Source organism: Brienomyrus brachyistius, unplaced genomic scaffold (assembly GCF_023856365.1).
Source record: "Brienomyrus brachyistius isolate T26 unplaced genomic scaffold, BBRACH_0.4 scaffold42, whole genome shotgun sequence".
Lineage (NCBI taxonomy): Eukaryota > Metazoa > Chordata > Actinopteri > Osteoglossiformes > Mormyridae > Brienomyrus > Brienomyrus brachyistius.
This window is the reverse complement of record NW_026042317.1, coordinates 726,052-745,873: the sequence shown is the minus strand read 5'-3', so window position 1 is coordinate 745,873 and position 19,822 is coordinate 726,052. Positions and strand designations below refer to the sequence as shown.

Here is a 19,822-nt window from a genome sequence, read left to right as displayed (position 1 = left end):
TAATCTTTACCTTATGTCTTGGATAATGTGAAGGTTTGTTACCATTTGACTTTCCCATTTGACTTTCTTTTGTATTCAGATTCACCCACTTCAGAGAACTTGGATTTGGAAAATTTATGGTCTATAATATATGAAGACTTTGCATTCTATTTAACAGTATGAGAAAATTACACAGCACAATAAATCACAACGCTAACCATTTTAAGCACCTGCAAAGGAAAGACTAAATGATTATATTCCACAGACATTGATTCGTTCGTTTGTTCGTTCATTCTGACAATGTTAAAACGTTAACATTAAAGCATTAAAAGTGTGGAAAGCAAGAAAGTGGCGTGTGGCCGCTCGGTGAGAACAGGACAGAAGCTAACAGTTGGATAACAGCTTTCCCAGTGCTTGTGAAGTTGGTGCCCTTGCAGCGTAGCGTTATACTCATGGATGCAGAAGGTATAATCAAAGCTCAACACCTAGCCTGCTAAATGTGCCCTTGAGAGGTAAAGTGGGCTATCCCACAAAAACAAGGTTTTGAAAAAATGAGCTCCAAAGTAAAAAAATCAGTGTGCCTATACCCTACAATTGATATATATCATAGGTAGCACAGAGGTATGACTTAGATAATAACAACTTATCCAATTGAAAATATTCAATAAAAAGGGGGTAGGGGTCAAAAATGTGGGATAGCCCACTTTACCTCTCAAGGGCACAAATAGCCAAGATGCAACACCCCCTCACAGAGTAACACAGTTCATTGTTAGATGATTTGGCTGAAACTAATTCATATCACGAGTAGCCTATCACCCTCTATTATGAGTCTCAGCTGAAACTAATTCATATCACGAGTAGTCTACAACCCTCTATTATGAGTCTCAGCTGAAACTAATTCACATCACGAGTAGCCTACCACCCTCTATTATGAGTCTCAGCTGAAACTAATTCACATCACGAGTAGCCTACCACCCTCTATTATGAGTCTCAGCTGAAACTAATTCATATCACGAGTAGCCTACCACCATATATTATGAGTCTCAGCTGAAACTAATTCATATCACGAGTAGCCTACCACCCTCTATTATGAGTCTCAGCTGAAACTAATTCATATCACGAGTAGCCTACCACCCTCTATTATGAGTCTCAGCTGAAACTAATTCATATCACGAGTAGCCTACCACCCTCTATTATGAGTCTCAGCTGAAACTAATTCATATCACGAGTAGCCTACCACCCTCTATTATGAATCTCAGCTGAAACTAATTCATATCACGAGTAGCCTACCACCCTCTATTACGAGTCTCAGCTGAAACTAATTCATATCACGAGTAGCCTACCACCCTCTATTATGAGTCTCAGCTGAAACTAATTCATATCACGAGTAGCCTACCACCCTCTATTATGAGTCTCAGCTGAAACTAATTCATATCACGAGTAGCCTACCACCCTCTATTATGAGTCTCAGCTGAAACTAATTCATATCACGAGTAGCCTACCACCCTCTATTATGAGTCTCAGCTGAAACTAATTCATATCACGAGTAGCCTACCACCCTCTATTATGAGTCTCAGCTGAAACTAATTCCACACATATAATAGAAAAATGCAGGCACAGCTTGTTAATGAATAAATATGCATTGTATTTTGTAAAAACAATGTATGTCGCAATGGATTTTTGTCCAGAAAGCTGTGTGGAAGTGTAAGCTTTTGCAATAAATAGTGTAGGGTCAGCATTACCATTTATTGAAAATGAATCACAGCATGGGGCAGCATGGTGGTGCAGTGGTTAGCACTGTTGCCTCACCCCTCTGGGACCCGGGTTTGAGTCTCCGCCTGGGTCACATGTGTGCGGAATTTACATGTTCTCCCCGTGTCGTCGTGGGGTTTCCTCCGGGTACTCTGGTTTCCCCCCACAGTCCAAAAATATGCTGAGGCTAATTGGACTTGCTAAATTGCCCGTAGGTGTGCATGTGTGAGTGAATGGTGTGTGAGTGTGCCCTGTGAAGGGCTGGTCCCCCATCCTGCATTGTTCTCTGCCTCATGCCCATTGCTTCCGGGATAGGCTCCGGACCCCCCATGACCCAGTAGGATAAGCGGTTTGGAAAATGGATGAATGGATGGATAGTTTAATATGCTGTTGCAGTTAGAGTTCACTTTTTCTAATCATGTAGATTGCAGAATTTTATGTGGTGGAATTTCCTGAGCAGGAAGAAGTAGCAGTGGTGAGCAAACACTGGATGAAGGGGGAGAAGAAGTGTCCGTGGCCAACATTCGCCAGACAAAATAAGAAAAGCTGTAACCAATCATGCAAAACCTGACATTTCCTGGCAGTGTTATGCAGGTGAAATTGCCTATTCAACAGGTAAGTTTTTGTGTGTCAGTGAATTAACCTTGACCATTTGTTAACACCAATTTGTTAGTATACAGCACCATTATACTGAGGCATATCACCCCCTCAGCTCCAAAAAAGTTTTTGTATTTCATTCACTGATTGTATTTGTTTTTCTCTGCAAATTTTGTACGTAGAAAGTTATGAGAAAGCCAGGAAAAATGCCAAGGCGATAGAAGAGGACTCTTCGTTTTCCAGTGATCCAGAATGACAGCTGCAAAGGGGAGATCGTTGTAGAAGGTGCAGTCATTTTCCTGCACCATTTCATTGCAATGAATTAAGCGCAGATTTCAGGCTTAGAATTTCTGCATTATACAATAAAATTTTATACTCTCTGCAGTTTATCTAATTAGCATCTGTGTTTTTGTGTATGTTGTCTAAAGATTGTAATTGTCTATTATGGCTGTGTGATATGTCCAAACTCATGTGACATTTTAGGTCATTTCATATCTCGTTGATACATATCAGGATATAGCACATTTTCTGTAGGATCAAAGCATAGTTTATGTAAAATGATCACAAGGATAAACTTATGCCTTGTTAACTTTTATTTGTCTAGTGTATCATTCAAATGTATCAAATAGCTTAAAATGTACTACCACTAACTGTGATTTGCAACACAATGTAATAAATGACAGAATATTTAATAAAACAGTTATCATTTTTCTGTCGTCACATAATATACACCTTCATTTTGGACAGCCCTATTTATGATTATATTATGCACTAGGGTGGCCCTTATAAATGGAAAAAGGCTAAAGAATAACCAAGGACGTCGGACTGAATCGCAGACAGCAGACGAAGAAGGCTTCACAGAGACATTCTGTGATTTATTTGACATTGCTCACCAGATGCATTGTCATTAATTACTGCTGAAGAAGACAAAGCCTTTCTGCTTGCACAACGTGAACAAGGCCGAAAGGGTGTCATGGCAGGCGTGGATGCATCGTCGGTAAAGAAAAAAGCAGAACTGAACATTAACCGGATAAACGCTGTAAGTGGGAAGAAAAACAGAAAGTGGAACTAGATTTGTTGAACCAAAGTATTGCGCTCTCCTCAAGTCACTCTGAATCTTTTTGGTCAGTTTCTGCATTATAGAATCAGAATGTATACTCTCTGCAGTTTAGTCCATTAGCATCTGTGGTTTGTGTGAATGTTGTCTAAAGATTGTAATTTTCTATTATGGCTGTGTGATATGTCCAAACTCATGTAACATTTCATTGGTAAATTCAATTCAATTCAATTCAATTTAATTTATTTTTATATAGCAGTTTTTACAACAAAGTTGCCCCAATGCACTTTACAGGAGTGTGTTGCGGAACATCCTTAACAGAGATAACGACAGAACACAGAAACAGTGAAAATGGAAAAATGAAAGAGAAAGTCAGATGACAGCGGAGGAGAGGAACCAAAATCTCCCAAGTAGGGAGAAAAAAACCTCTGGGGGTCCAAGGTCAACTGGCAGCCCCACCCCCCTGGGCATGCTAACATTACTGGATGAAGGTAGAGAAGTAGCCGGATTGCTTGCTAAGAGCAAGGTGTAAACTGTGATCCGGTCCTAGTTAAAGTCCATCAGTGAGACAGTCCTCCACATAGGCCTGTGTCGGGTGGCAGGATGGAAGCTGCACCGACATTGTCATAGATCGCAGGTCACATCTGTGATGGCACCCTTCTGTAGACCCTGATGGCAGCTCAGAAGGTGCCCCCTCGGGCACCCTCCAGACATGTGGGAAGGAAGGCAGAGAGTGCAGGTGTCAGAGTGCACTGATACATTAATGGACAAGCACGGTAGGTAAAAATGGCGCGTACAACAGCAGTCATAATTTCGGTGTTAAGTGCTAACTTGTGGGTAAGCTAAACTAAAGTAATAGGTCTTCAGTCGAGATTTAAAGACTGAGACCGATTCAGCATCCCGGACATAGGCTGGTAAGCCATTCCACAGTATAGGGTCCCTGTAGCAGAATGCTTTACCACCAACAGTCGCTTTAGTTTTATTAAATAAAAATGCAGAACTGATCATTAACCGGATAAAGATAAGGAAATTAAATGCGTGGCTAAAAGGATGGTGTAGGAAAGAGGGGTTTAGGTTTATGGGGCATTGGAGGACCTTCTGGAACAGGTGGGACCTGTTCAAGCCGGATGGGTTGCACCTGAACCAGAGGGGAACCAGTGTATTGGGGAGGCGTATGTGTAGAGTAGTTGAGGAATGTTTAAACTAGGGACTGGGGGGGCAGGGAGGTTAGTTAACTATGTCAGTGGGGGGAAACGGAAAGCCCCAAATAATCATATTGTAAGTGGGCACCGTAATAGGCCTACCCTTTGTTGTCTGTATTTAAACGCCAGAAGTATTAGGAATAAAATTCATGATTTAGAGGCTTTTATCTCATCGGACTCTTATGATATTATTGGAGTAACTGAAACGTGGTTGAGTGAAAAGGATGGACAAGAATATAATATGGATGGTTACACGTTGTTCCGTAAGGATCGTATAGGAAAAAAGGGAGGTGGTGTTGCAGTATATGTAAAGGAAAACTTGCAGGCAAGGGAACTTACTGATATAAATAAAACTACGGAAGCAATATGGGTAAAATTAGATGCTAAAAACTCAAATAGCCTAATTGTCGGTGTTTGTTACAGAACACCTAATATAGCTGCTGAGGAAAGCAGATTGTTATACAGTGATATTAGGACTATGAGCAATAAAAATGATGTGGTAGTTATGGGTGATTTTAATCTACCAGGAATGCAGTGGGACATTGTCACTGGCTCTTCAGAAAATGAACTGGAGATGGTGGAATTAGTACAGGATTGTTTTTTTTACTCAGTTTGTTAACACCCCTACCAGGGGAGATGCCATTCTTGATCTTGTTCTCTCTAATAACCAGGACAGGATTGGTAAATTAGACGTTTTAGAACCACTTGACAGTAGCGATCATAACATGGTCAAATTTGAGGTTAAGTTTAGTGTTCGAAGAGCTAAGTCCAAATCAAAAATATATAATGTTAGGAAGGCTGACTTTAAGTGTATGAGACTAAAACTAGAAACTGTGAACTGGATGGAGTTAAATAACAAAACTGTTGAAGAGGCCTGGGAATTTTTTAAAAGCACATTATTGCAAGTGCAAGAGGACTTCATACCTGTTTCCAGCAAGAATAAATCTAGGAAATTGCAACCTAGGTGGTTTACTAGGGAAATAAAGCATAAAGTAAGGAGGAAAAGGGCTTTGTTCCAGCAATGGAAAATAACTGACGATGACAGAATTAAGCAGGAATATCTAAGTCTACAGACTGAGTTAAAAAATGATATTAGACGAGCTAAAAGAAATGTCGAAAGGATGGTTGCATTGGAAGCTAAGGATGACGTTAAAAGTTTCTTCCAGTATTTTAACTCTAAAAGAGCTCTAAAACCTGAAATTACTAATCTGCAGGATAGTAAGGGTCTTATAATAGTAAACGACATTGATATAGTAAATGAGTTCAATGATAGTTTTGCACGGGTATTCACTGTTGAGGACCTTAGTACTTTACCAGTTATTACCTATCCAGCATTGTCTATAGCTAATATATATATAACTGAAGCAGATGTTTTGCAAAGCCTAGCTAAGCTCAAAATAAATAAATCACAGGGTCCTGATGGCATCTTACCTATAGTGTTAAAAGAGATGAGGGATATTATTTGCCGACCCTTAACTTTACTGTTTCAAAAATCCTTATCTGAAGGTGTGGTACCTTCTGATTGGAAGCACGCCTTCATAACGCCTATTTTTAAAAAAGGGGATAGAAGTAATTTGTCTAACTATAGGCCAATCAGTCTAACTTGTATAACTGGTAAAGTTATGGAGGCTATAATCAAAGAGAAAATGGTAGATTACCTGGACTCTAATAACATTTTGCGGGATAGCCAGCATGGATTTAGGAGAGGTAGATCCTGTTTAACAAATCTGTTGGAGTTTTTTGAGGAAGCTACTCAGGAAGTTGATGATAAGAAGGCCTATGATGTCATCTACTTAGATTTCCAAAAGGCTTTTGATGTTGTCCCCCACAAGAGGCTCCTACTTAAACTCAAAGCGACAGGTATTTTAGGTACCGTAGCGACCTGGATTGATAACTGGTTAACAGATAGGAAACAGCGAGTAGTTATAAGAGGCACAATGTCAAAGTGGGCTTGCGTTCATAGTGGGGTACCGCAGGGTTCGATTTTAGGACCACTATTGTTCCTAATTTACATAAATGATATGGATACCAATATATACAGTAAACTGGTGAAATTTGCAGATGACACCAAGGTGGGTGGTGTAGCAGATACTGAATTAGTGGCTCAGCAGCTACAGCGGGATCTTGATTTAATTTGTGACTGGGCCGATACCTGGCAGATGAAATTTAACATCGATAAATGTAAGGTACTCCATCTAGGGAGCAGAAATATAAAGTACAGGTATTTCATGGGTGTCACGGAAATAAAGGTAGCTGATCATGAGAAAGACCTTGGTGTGTATGTTGATGCTTCCATGTCCCATTCTCGCCAGTGTGGGGAAGCAATAAAAAAGGCCAATAGGATGTTGGGGTATATCTCCAGGTGTGTGGAGTTTAAGTCAAGGGAGGTAATGCTAAGATTATACAATTCCTTGGTGAGACCTCACCTAGAATATTGTGTGCAGGTTTGGTCACCATATCTTAAAAAGGACATTGTGGCCTTAGAAAAGGTGCAGCGTAGGGCCACAAAAATGATTCCTGGTCTTAGAGGAATGTCATACAAGGAACGGTTACTTGAGCTAAATCTGTTCAGTCTCAAGCAAAGGAGACTGAGGGGGGACATGATCCAGGTATATAAGATTCTAACAGGTTTGGATGCTGTTCAAGCAAATAGTTACTTCAGCATTAGTTTAAATACACGAACTCGTGGCCATAGGTGGAAATTAGCGGGAGAACACTTCAAGCTGGATTTAAGGAAGCACTTCTTTACACAGCGTGTAGTCAGAGTATGGAATAGCCTTCCTGATAATGTAGTGCAAGCTGAATCCTTGGGTTCCTTTAAATCAGAGCTAGATAAGATTTTAACGACTCTGAGCTATTAGTTTAGTTCTCCCCAAGCGAGCTTGATGGGCCGAATGGCCTCCTCTCGTTTGTATAGTTCTTATGTTCTTATGTTCTTATGTTCTAAACGCTGTAAGTGGGAAGAAAAACAGAAAGCAGAACTAGATTTGTTGAACCAAAGTATTGCGTTCTCCTCAAGTCACTCTGAATCTTCTGATTCAACATAAAGAGTGTTTGGACATGCGGCTGTAGAAAACAAAATAAGCTGAAAGAGAGGAAGGAACTTACTGACTGCTGATGTTGTAGAATCACTTGGCTGCACCAAAACAAGTTTTCGCAGTGCACACACTCTCCACTGCTGTTCATGCTTCTGGGCAGAAAGTCAACGATATCAATATCAACCACTCTTCCATTTAACATGCATGCAAAAGCATAATTTTCTCAGAGCAAGTGAACTGAAGGCAAACAGTGGACCACCTTCCAATCACTGTGTCTGGGTCTGGAGTTGATCGACTTCTTTGCATTGCCAAACAGCACTAGCACTGGTGAAGCAATGGCTAATGCAATGCTGGAAGAGGTTGAGTCATGGGGAATTAAGGATCGTATAAAAGCATTCAGTCTTGATACCACAGCGAGCAATACTGGGCGAAAAAATAGTGCCTGTGTGTCGTTTGAAGGCAAGATTAATTCAGACCTGCTGTATTTGGCTTACCGTCATCACATTCACTAACTAATGCTAGACGAAGTATTTGTAGGAGTTATGGGTCCAACAAGTGGTCCATTAATTGGACTGTTAAAACGTTGCAAGTCATTTTGGCCTAGTTCAGTTCACAATGACTACAAGGCAGGAATTGGCGACTCACAAGTAGCTGCAGCAGTGCCCGACTTCCGAGCAGAAGTCACACGTTTCTCAGTTGCAGACTGCATAACCCTGTCATGACTACAGAGAACGACCTGAACTAGCCATTGTGTTTCTGGGTGCTGTGCCTCCCTGTGTTCATATTACCAAACCTGGTGCATTGCATCAAGCTTGCTTCATGGCGAAGCTGATATATGCATACAAAATATTCTTGTTTCGATATTCTAACTTCAAGCTTACCAACCGTGAACAAAAAGGCTTGGCAGATCTCTGCATATATGGCCTTCAGGTCTACCTGCAATTGCGGTTCTTGTTTGGCTGCCAATCATTGCTCCAGCAAATGAGCTGCATCTGCTGAAAATACTGTTTTCACTTCATTCACAAGCAGCAAGAAGTGCCCTAACAAAGCTCTGTGTCTGTCTCTGGTACTTTAGTGACGAGTTGATTACACTGTCATTCTTTAACAGAGATATTTATGTCATAGAGGAAAAAGTTTATGGTTTCAGCGATTCAGAAACCAGCATCTGAAGATCCACCAAAATGAATAACAGTTAATTTCACCCAGATCAATGAAATGCAGTTATATCCATCCATACATTTTCCAAACTGCTTATCCTACTGGGTCGTGGGGGGTCTGGAGCCTACCCCGGAAGCAATGGGCACGAGGCAGGGAACAACCCAGGATGGGGGGCCAATCCATCGCAGGGTACACTCACACACCATTCACTCACACATGCACACCTATGGGCAGTTTAGCAAGTCCAATTAGCCTCAGCATGTTTTTGGACTGTGGGGGGAAACCGGAGTACCCGGAGGAAACCCCACGATGACATGGGGAGCACATGCAAACTCCGCACACATGTGACCCAGGCGGAGACTCAACCCCGGGTCCCAGAGGTGTGAGGCAGCAGTGCTAACCACTGCACCACCATGCTGCCCCATGCAGTTACATGACTTTGTGAATTCAAAGAAGTTTTTTGACGTGTTGTCAGTTCCAGACTCATTTTGTTCAAAGTGCTCCTGAGACTTGGATAACCAACGACGACTATTTGAAGGCTGAGGAAACTGTACGGGTGCTGTGGGTGACAAATGACACTGCAGAGAGAGGCATGTCTATGATACAGGAGTACAGTGATTTACTGACAAATAGTGAAGAACAAACACAGTTTGTTTGCTGAGCATGGAAAGCTTTTCCCAGACAGTAACAAGATGTCTGTACTTCAGGGATTTTCTGCGTCTACGAGTAAACCATCAACCCTTGCATGAATGACAATTATGACGTCGATTACTTTAGTTAACACTAGCTACCTCAGATTTCTGAATAGAAATGTAGCCTGATGTAATAAATTGCACAATGTAGCAATGACGTTACGGAAGAGTTGTTTGTTAGTGACTTTCGAATTTACCGCTTAATGCCAATCATAGCCTATTAATCGGGTTTTCGGGAAAAAAATGAATATTTCAGAATGCTTCAGCACACCCTAAATGTCAACTGAACTCAATAAATTTTTGCACATCTTGTTTTTTGAGTGGGGAGTTGATTGACAGGGTTGAAAAAATGATCACCCTATTATACACATTTTTTTTAATAGACCAAACAAGAGACTGGAGGAGCTGGGCCTTGGCTGCGGCAGTGTAGCTGTAAACATGTCCATCCCCACCCAAACCTCCTCCTCGTCCAGCATTCACCTCTACGCCCGAACACGTTTCATCCTCTTCTGAACAACCTCCTTCTTCTCCTACTGCTGCATGTTCAGAGTCTCCTCAGCCAGCAGTAACTGAGCCACCAATGACTTCTGTGACAGCAGTATCACAGAACAGTCAACGTTATTCAACCTCAGAGCTCATTACAGGTACGGTTGCAAATGGTTTGTTACAAAGTAATCCCATCCCATAATGCACAAGAGGTGGCTATATTGTTATTGTACAATAACCCTAAAAACAACAACAACAATAATAATAATAATGATGCTAGCAAAAACAGTAGTGTTCTAAAGTAGTACGTGTTAGATGTCCAATTTTGTTACGTGACGTGTAGAATAGTTATGGTTTTGGCTATTAAGACTGAAAACGTTCATACATTTTAAAGGTTTACTATGTGCATGTCATAATACTTGCATACCATGCACTTATTTCAACCTCTGTGCACTAAATTTAAAAAGTCAGCCAACATGAATGATCAGGCCAGAATTAAATAATTTCTTCATCAATAGACAGTAGTGTATGTTAAATGTCTGAATACACATCGCAGTCCTATACTTTCACAGACCTAAGTTAAATTCTAAAGCCCCCCCAGGCCTCCGGTATGTGTGTGTTTGTGCACATGAGCGTAAACAAACATTTACTGAAAAAAAAGTGTGTTTATCAAAATATCTAAGTCTTTATTCTGTCAAAGTTTTTTAAAAAAAATAAAAATAAATAAATAAAGACCAGCGGTTAAATCGGGCATATAGTCACTGTCTGGTCTCACTGCATAGTGGATGACTAAGTTAGGGTGCTTTTGGGTTTGGTCACACATCGCGATCACCAACCTAAAGTTAAACTCTAAAGCCCCCTGACCTCTGGGGTGTGTGTGTTTGTGCGCATGAGTGTGAACAAAAATTTACTGAAAAAACTTGTTTATTGAAATAACTAAGGCTTTATTCTGCTAAAGTTTTTAAAAATGTGTTTTTGATGCTTGTCACTAAATGCTGCTTAATAGTTCCTACCCGGGGCTGCTCCCCCAGAGACAGTTGCTAGTCCATATAATGCTAGACCATAAATTTTCGCACCTAAAACATGACAGGGCTTTTGCCGTTAGAAAATAATGCATTTACTTAAAATAATACATTGACAAACACGACAAATGTTTTTTATCCCTTAAATTATTAAAACAACTACGGTATTAGTCTAACAAAGTTTTACAAATGTTTTTGAAGTTTGTAGCTAAATACCGCTCACTGTAGTTCCTAGCCGGGACCACGTACGGTGCCATCTCTGGAACGAACGGATTCCTTGCGATGTCTTGTTTTATGAAATCTGCTTGAAAACTTTGTCGGTTACCTTCCATATTGGAATGTTGAAGATATTTTTGATGAATGTTGCTAAATACTGCTCACTAGTTCCTACAGCTACTAAATCAATAATAAACTGGGAGCATCTTATTTAAAATAAAACTAACAAACTACAACTAAATTGTTTTATTCCTTAGATCATATTGGTTTAAAATTTATACTAAATTGTCATACAACCGTTTAAGTTATTGGACTTTATCCCTCCGATTAAACAATTGTAGTTAGATACTTCATCCAACGCCCCAGGCCTGCAGCGGGGCGTCCGGGCCCATGCCAGAGCCCCAGAGCTGTGGTGTTAGAGATTGACCTTTATTTAAATTAGAAATATATTATGTTATAATATTTACAAATAAGACAGATTGATAGTGGTAATGTGCTTTCTGCCTGTTTGGGGGTGCTGGCTGTGTGCTTCTCACACCCAGGACCATCGGTTAAACGAGATGTTACAGTCACTCTGTAGACACCCCGCAACAATTTGTCAGCCGGCGGCCATTTTGTTTTATTGACGCTTCCTCCTCATAGGCTTATCGCTCACGGCTCCAAAAGCTCTTGCGCCGACGCCCTGTTCCCCAAGGCCACGGACATTAGCAGACCGACATGTCTAGACATGCAATATGCATAAATCCCCCTAAAAATAGGATGGCGGTGTTTTTACCGATATAAAATAGTGCATTTTGTTTAAAAAAATACCCCGTTAGCAATACACAACTACTGCTTTTACCATTCAAAACTGCCAGACCCTCTTTCCTCTCTAGCTAGAAAAGCTTGATGCATCCGGTGACCCCGTTAAAATTATTGTTAAAAATTGTATTATGCCTTAAAACATATTTAAAATATCACATTAATAAATCCATGTAATGTATTTCATTCTTTTAAAGACTACTGATTCCAATTTAGTGCCATATGCTTTCATCTTGTAGGCCGTAGGATAGCTCCATTTCTACCAGCTATAGGCCATGGTACGTCTGGGATATTTTGCTTAAATTCTTTATTAATTGTCGTTGGCTATATGCTTTATAACACATTTTATACTTATTTTACATGTTTACTTATTGTATACGAATGTGGCCTAGCGATCTATAATACCCCTTTTTTTCCCCTATGAGTAGCCGACTACGCCACCCCAGGGACACTGCCCTGGGGACCCTAACACCCCAACCCTCAAAACAGCACACAGGTTCGAATCACCGGAAAGGGCCAGAGACGCGAGCCAGTAAAAGTTATTTGTTTTATTACATTCAATGCAAAAGATCAGTAGTCCACACCATAAAGCTAAAACCCCGTAGGCGCCCAATCCCTGCCATCAACCCCGCACCCGGCGTAATACACCAACACCGGTGACTTTACAGCACACGCACACGGGTGACGTCCACCATACACCAGGCGGGTGCTGCGCAAGGCTACTAGCCCTGAAACACAGATGAGGGAACAAGACACCAGGTTAGTAGGGTACCGCCACTTTCCATTACCCCGCTAGGCCTGCTTAACCGCCCCCAAGATAAATACAAAATCACAATCAAAATAAATTAACAAACCAAGGCACACAAATAATTAAACATGCAATAAAATAAAGCATACCAAAACAACCAAAATACAAAATCTTGAGGCAGTATATGCATGGACTAGATGCCGCAATCGGCAGCGGAATAGCAGCACTCCGAGCAACTCCTGGCACCAAAGTCCCGCTCTGGCCACCCCACGAATCCACGTTCTCCACAGGATGCACAGATGTCGATCACTGGTAACCAGACAGACAAAACAGCGGCGAGGTCCACGTTCCCCAGTAAACCTGCAATATATTAAAATACTTACAGGCCACGCTAACAACTAAATACCCCGCTAATCTCCCCGATATACATACCACCAACCGGAAGACTTATACCACTGCTGGGGCTGCCTTCACCACCTCCCCAACAGCAACAGGACGCAACTCCCCAGCGGCATGCATTTCACCAACCATGCGATCAATATACCGCAACCAATGGCTAAGGGATGGTTACGGAAACCAATTAACCCCCTGCCCACTCACAGCACAGCTGCTGCTTCCACCGCCAGCAACAGGAACTGCGTCAGCACCATACCTACCCGAATCCACCCTTTATATAGCGCTAAGCCCCACCCAAAACACAGGGGAACCAATAGGGCAAAGGGATCAATTTTCCCCACTTGGCTACACACATTTTAAAGTTCAGAAAACGACTTGCCTCAGCTGTTTTCAATAAAAGACAGTGGTGTGTGGGGATCGTGGCTCTACGCACAAGTGCGACATGGCGAGAGAGCGACAGTTATTTTAACAAGGATCGCCCGCGAAAAAGGGATACGTCCCCCTCCCGCTTATGACATCATAGACGGGGAGAGAATTAAGCTCCGCCCAATGTACCACCTAATATTTTTTAACCTTCCACTCATAAAATACTTTTTTAATGAAATCAGTTAATCATAAGTTGTTAGTACAGTTTGACTGAGTTAAAAAGTGACATAAAAAGTTAAGTGAAGTAAGACTACACAGAAAATGTGCCAGTGTTAAATTAACACTGTTTATATATTGGAGTGTTTATATGGGTCCACAGCATTCGGTGTTACCTTTAACACTTTACAGTGTGCCTTGAGTGTGTTGTTTTTACAGCAGTTATCTTTATTAACTCTAATAGTGTTAAATTTACACCATAGGGTGTTAAGTCAATGAGTCTCCACCTCCACATATCTGCCCCATTTTAATCCTCTGGGGTCTAAGGGTAGGGGACACACTTTCACTGACTGGAGCATTTAACACTTTACAGAGTACAATGAGTGTTGTTGTATAGTTTTAAATTTATTAGCTATTTTAGTGTTCAGTTGACACCATAGATCAAGTGAGTTAAATGATGAAAAACCCAAAAATGGGGTGCAGGGCTCATACTGCACATAATGCAGTATACCATCTAATGTGCCCACATCATTCCCATATGTGGCATTGGGGGACTGGTTGCTTCAGGTTCATATAGTTTTTTATTATTGTCTTCCTACATTTATCCATACATTCCATTTTCATCCATCCATCCATATAATAGAATAAAACTGGATGCCGTGATACTTGTATTGTTATGTACCGTGTGTGGGATGAGTGAGCGGGAAGAGAGGAAATCAGGATCGGGCTCACGGAAATCAAAAAGACGGGGTGTATTGCAAGATGAACACCACACAGTAGGACAATGTTAATGACCGGACTGGGGAAAGTAACTGGAACGCGGACTAAATACATTGGACTAAGGACGGCAACAGGAAACAGCGGGTGGGCACGGGGAATCCACACGGGGTTAATGAGGGGGCGTGGCACACGGGAGGAGCGGACGATCGGGGCATGACATGTATGTATTTTTATTCAAAGATCAACAGCATGTAATACACAGATGTTTTCTGTACCAGACAAACAAAATAGCTACAATTAACAGTGCATGTATATGACATGATAATAAATATATATGATCTTGCTTAATTTATTAAAATGATTTCTTGACACACCTCTGTGGAGAGCGATATCTGCAGGGGACTAAGGACATATAGGGAGGCTCTCTGCACACCAAAGTGAATCTATTCACGCAGGCTGCGGTGACAGTCGCTAGGTAAATGATATAGGGGTGACGCAATAACTAGGAACATACAGAACAACATGTTGCAGCAGATAAGACGAAATTGCCTGAAAGTGGAAAAGTATGGCCAGGGGCGGGGGCTGCTTGTAGAAGGCCCCCGGGTGATCTCTTCTCATCCACGGACCCGGTGGAGACGGCGAACTCCAACAATCTGGGGGCTCGGGGTCGAGATAGAGGTCGGCATTCGGCAAATACCAGACGAGACCTGAATGGGCACGGAAGGCTGCAGGCGCCACTAACAAAAGGTAAGCAGAGCCTGTTATATCAAAATCTGCATATATGGCTATACTAAATAAAGTAGTCCGAAGTGTCCATCAGGGCCGTCAGTACATTGAGGCGGCGAATGAGGGTAGGTAAAAGAATATTAAGGCTGGGTTGGAGTCCCACTGTGGTGTCCTTGGTGTGGCAGCCCCACTATTCGCTGACGAGCAAATAGAAGCACTGGGTTAGAGTCCCAGTGAGCTGGGTTAGAGTCCCGGGGAATTCAGGACCTCCGAATTCTACAGTTTACCGGGTGGGAGTCCCGGTAAAGGTTGGGTCAGAGGCCCAGGGTCAGGGACCCCGGATTCTGAGGTTATTATTTTGGGTTAGAGGACCAGGGGTCAGGGACCCCGGATTCTGAAGTTTATTATTTTGGGTTAAAGGCCCAGGGGTCAGGGACCCCGGATTCTGAGATAAAGGTTGAGTCAGAGGCCCAGGGTCAGGGACCCCGGATTCTGAGGTAAAGGTTGAGTCAGAGGCCGAGGGGTCAGGGACCCTGGATTCTGAAGTTTATTATTTTGGGTTAGAGGCCCAGGGGTCAGGGACCCCGGATTCTGAGGTAATTATTTTGGGTTAGAGGCCCAGGGGTCAGGGACCCTGGATTCTGAGGTAATTATTTTGGGTTAGAGGCCCGGGGACCGAGGGCGAAATTGGCCCTGTTTAGGCAGGGAACAGATCATTTACATCGTGAGGGTCAGAGCAGAGGAGAGGGCCAGCCAGAACCCGAGAAGGGGGAACCGAGAGAGGGAGACAGGCCCTCTGCCTATACGTGTAAAAAGGTCGCCCCTTCTGCCCCGCCTGCCCATATGTGCCCTATGATCACAGTTACGTCCGGGGCGATAAATGTACAAGGGGGGCATCCGGCTGGGGGGAGACCTCGACTCCCTCAGACGCCGGATTAGGTGGGAGATCGGAGGCGGACTCGAACATAGATACAGAGTGTAGGGAACCGAAGGAGAGACAGGCAAGCAGGGAGGAGAAAAGGAAAAAGCAAAAAGCGGCGGGGGCGGAAGGCAGACAGGACCAGGTGGCGTTTGCAGCTCGAGTAAGGAGGGAGCAGTTAGAGGAACAAGGGGGAGTAGATTCGCCTGGTCAGCGGGCAGGGACCAACACAGGGAAACTAGAGGAGGGTAAAAAGGTGGAAATGTGGGGTCACGTTTCGGGGGTATGGAAGGACGACCCAGAGGACAGGGCTCGTAGGGCCCTCGCAGACCAGGTAGAGGGGCGGATGGCCGAAATAGAGGCGGCACTACAACGGGAAACCTCACTCTTAGAGGAAAGGGTGAGGGCTCAGGCTCAGGGCTTTGCCCTCGATGAAGAGGGAGAGAGCGAGGGGGAGTGTCATTGCAAGGTCTCAAGGCCCCCAAAGCATCAACTACCTCTGCTAAGAGGGACGGGCCAGACGCAGGATAAATACAGACCCTTCCCGATAGGAGACGTGCAGGCACTGGCTGATAAAATGTTACCCCCAGCAGAAGGAGGGGGACCGTGGATGGATAAGCTAGACCAGCTCACTCAGGAGACAATGGTGGCACTGGGAGATTTCCGGGCAGAGGCAGCCAGATGTCTGACTAAACACTCATTGCTGGAGGTGGAAGAGAGGGCAGGGACACTGACGCATCCTGATGACGTTAGCTTGACAGCCGTAGTACTGCGCATTGGGAACACCATGAGAGAAATGTTTCCTCCTCCTACTGGAGCAGGCGTCCCAAAGCTGGCGTGGGATAAAACCCTGCACCCCAGGGAATACCTGGATAAGTGTAAGGACGATTGGACGGCGAACCGGGTGTCACCCCGGACAGGAGGGGGTGCAGCGAGAATGAAGGGGGTTCCAGAGGGGGTGTGGGCTGCGATCCTGGACAACCCAGACTTACCAGGTGCGGACTCCCACGTGTGGGATAGGCATGTGATACACCACCTACAGAGGGCCAAGGACGAGGCAGGGAAGGAGGAGAGTGACCTTAAAGAGCTCCAAACCCATTTGCTGAAGTTGCAGGTGGGGGAGGCCAGGCAGAGGGCCAACGAGAGTAAGAAGAGGGGGGCTGGGAAGCAGATGGACGATCTGTTTTAATATGAAACTAATATATATATTAGTTTTATATTAAAATGTATAACAGTCCTATATAACAAAAATCAGTGGAATAATGTGTACATTAACTATGGTTACATAACGTAAACCGGTTTATTTTAAAATGTCAACTACAAAAAGAAGATTCCATTTGACATTTGTTTCACTTTTAAGCAATTTATACGACATGTAAGTGCTTTTCTGTTTACATTAGGCTGTTGTACAGCATTTTAAGTCAATAATTGTACGGCAAGCTGGAAATGAGAATTGCTGCAATATTCAATATTCATGAACTGTGGTGTGGCCACCAATATGTGTGACTATATAAAACGCTGTGAGCTCATACTTTCATTTTTACAATTGTCTGTAGAACTGAAGCTTTCGAAGGTCATTTGGAAAAGGTGAGTTTGTTTAATGAAAAAGGCAAATATACCGTACAAACCGTAGGCTAGTAATCCTAATAACTCGTTCATTTTGTCCGTCTGTGGAAATATTTTAATATATTTTTAACTGTTAGTTACTCTTGTTCTCGAATCATGTTATTCCCAGGAGACTCATGCAGATGTACAGAAGATGTCAATTTCTGTATTAATATATAAGAACTTATTCTAGTAATTATATAACTGGTAAATCACAAATGTATTCATATTTTACCGTTTATCACTGTTGTCTGTGTGACTAAAATGCTTTTGAACTTCTTTCACTTTCACAATCGTCTATAAGAACTGAAAAAAGTGATTTTGTCTGACAAATACAGTGCTTTCCCTAGGTATACAGCTTGGGGGGGGGGGGGGTTCATGTGTTTTTTTTAATGACAGCAGTCAATATAACAACTGAACTAAACATCAGAACGTTTCTTTTTATGACAGTTACCCACAAAGTGTGCAGCTTTTGTCACTGTGGTGCATCTTTCTGGGCTTCTGGAAGAACATTTCTAGAGCCTCTTGATATGAGAAGTCAGAGACGTCTGGCTATACTTTATCTTCAGGACTTAACAAACACGTACGTGCCAAACAGTAGTGATGGACAAAATGACGCTTCTGGAACATTTTGCATTTTTTTCTATCAACACTAGATGGAGCTCTACTCAAAAAGGGGCTCAAAGTATCCCGAAAATGAAACAAAAGCACCGCGTCTACCAAATAGCATTTCGCATTTCATAAGTCTGAGATAGAAGATGAGCAGGTCATTTTAGCCATCGGAAAGCTGCAGTCTCCCTTCCTCCTATCCTTTCTTAATTCTCTGTGGATTATTACCAGAGTTGGGTAATTCAGGTCCAGAGAGTGTGCTCATCTGTGTGTGACAATGCATAGACCTGTTCTATAGGAAAGGTAACCTTAAATGACTTCTGTTGTGATCTGGCAGTGTATAGAAAATAAAATAAAATTAACTTGACCTTCAAGGGGGGCGGGAGGCGCCGTTGGGGGGGCGGGGCGCCCCCTAATATAATGGTAGGGGAAACACTGAAATATCTATAGAATATATCTCAGTAGCGTGCAAAAAAACTCCATAAATAGTTAATTTACTGGGTTTGTGAAAAGTCCTAGTCAACAATGTGTATTGAAACACCTTTGGCTAGAATGAACAGTAACCGACCTTCTCAGGGGATCTTCCTAGGGAACTCATAAATGTGAAGTAAGATTTCAGCAGCTGTATCAATATTATAATTTAGGCTCAATTCTAGAAATTCTTTAACTATTAAATATCCACTGTACCTATTGTTAGGTTTGGGGATTGGACGGGCGAGCAGGAAGCGGGGAAAGACCAGGCAGGCAGGCAGGATCTTCGGGAAAACGTGGGTTTATTTGGGAACGGGAGAGCCAGGGCAGACGGTGACAAACTGACATCAACTAACATCAACTAACATCAACTAACATCAACTAACATTAATGACAAGTCTGGGGAAGATGGACTCAGACGCGGACTAAATACACAAGACAAGCCGAAAATAACAGGAAACAGCTGGGCATGATCGGGGAAACACACGTGGATGATCAGGGGGCGTGGCACACACGAGGATCGGACGAGCTGGGCGTGACACTTATATTGTTCCTTTGTAAAAAGAAAGAAAAAAGAGTTCATTTTAATATACCAGATACAAAAACAGGAGAATCCACTTGTCAAGTGTTTTACTTTAAGGCAGTTTATAAGATAATGTGTATATGCCTTCATGTTCATAGCACAGCGTTTTAAGTCAACGACTGTATGACAACTCTAAAATGAGATTTGTTGCAATATTTGCTGTGGTGTGGCCACAGTAATCTGTTTGATTAAAAAATTCTGATGTAAAAAAAACCTATCAACTCCTAAATTCACTTTCACAATTGTCTGTAAAGAGGCAGCTTTTGTGGGCCATTTGGAAAAAGTGAGTTTGTTCACAAAGATATACAGACACGGAGTGGGACTAATTTTCAGCCCAGAATTTTTATGCCAAAGACCAGGGCCCACTTTCTTGATATCGGTGACTCTTAGCATCTTACAAAGACTCTAAAGAGCGCAAGGATGAAATCTAATGAAGATTGTAGTCATGTATCAGACAAAGTAA

At 42.5% G+C, this 19,822-nt stretch overlaps 1 protein-coding gene across 1 annotated transcript in view; it reads left to right on the top strand.

Moving 5' to 3' along the window:
• The first annotated feature begins 15,013 nt into the window (after positions 1–15,013).
• The window catches only part of LOC125722764 (uncharacterized), a 138,944-nt gene continuing 134,135 nt past the window's right edge, over positions 15,014–19,822 (top strand). Inside the window, exon 1 of the mRNA XM_048998965.1 lies at positions 15,014–15,193. The gene's annotated coding sequence lies outside the window, so the exon portion shown is untranslated. The remainder of the gene's footprint in view (positions 15,194–19,822) is intronic.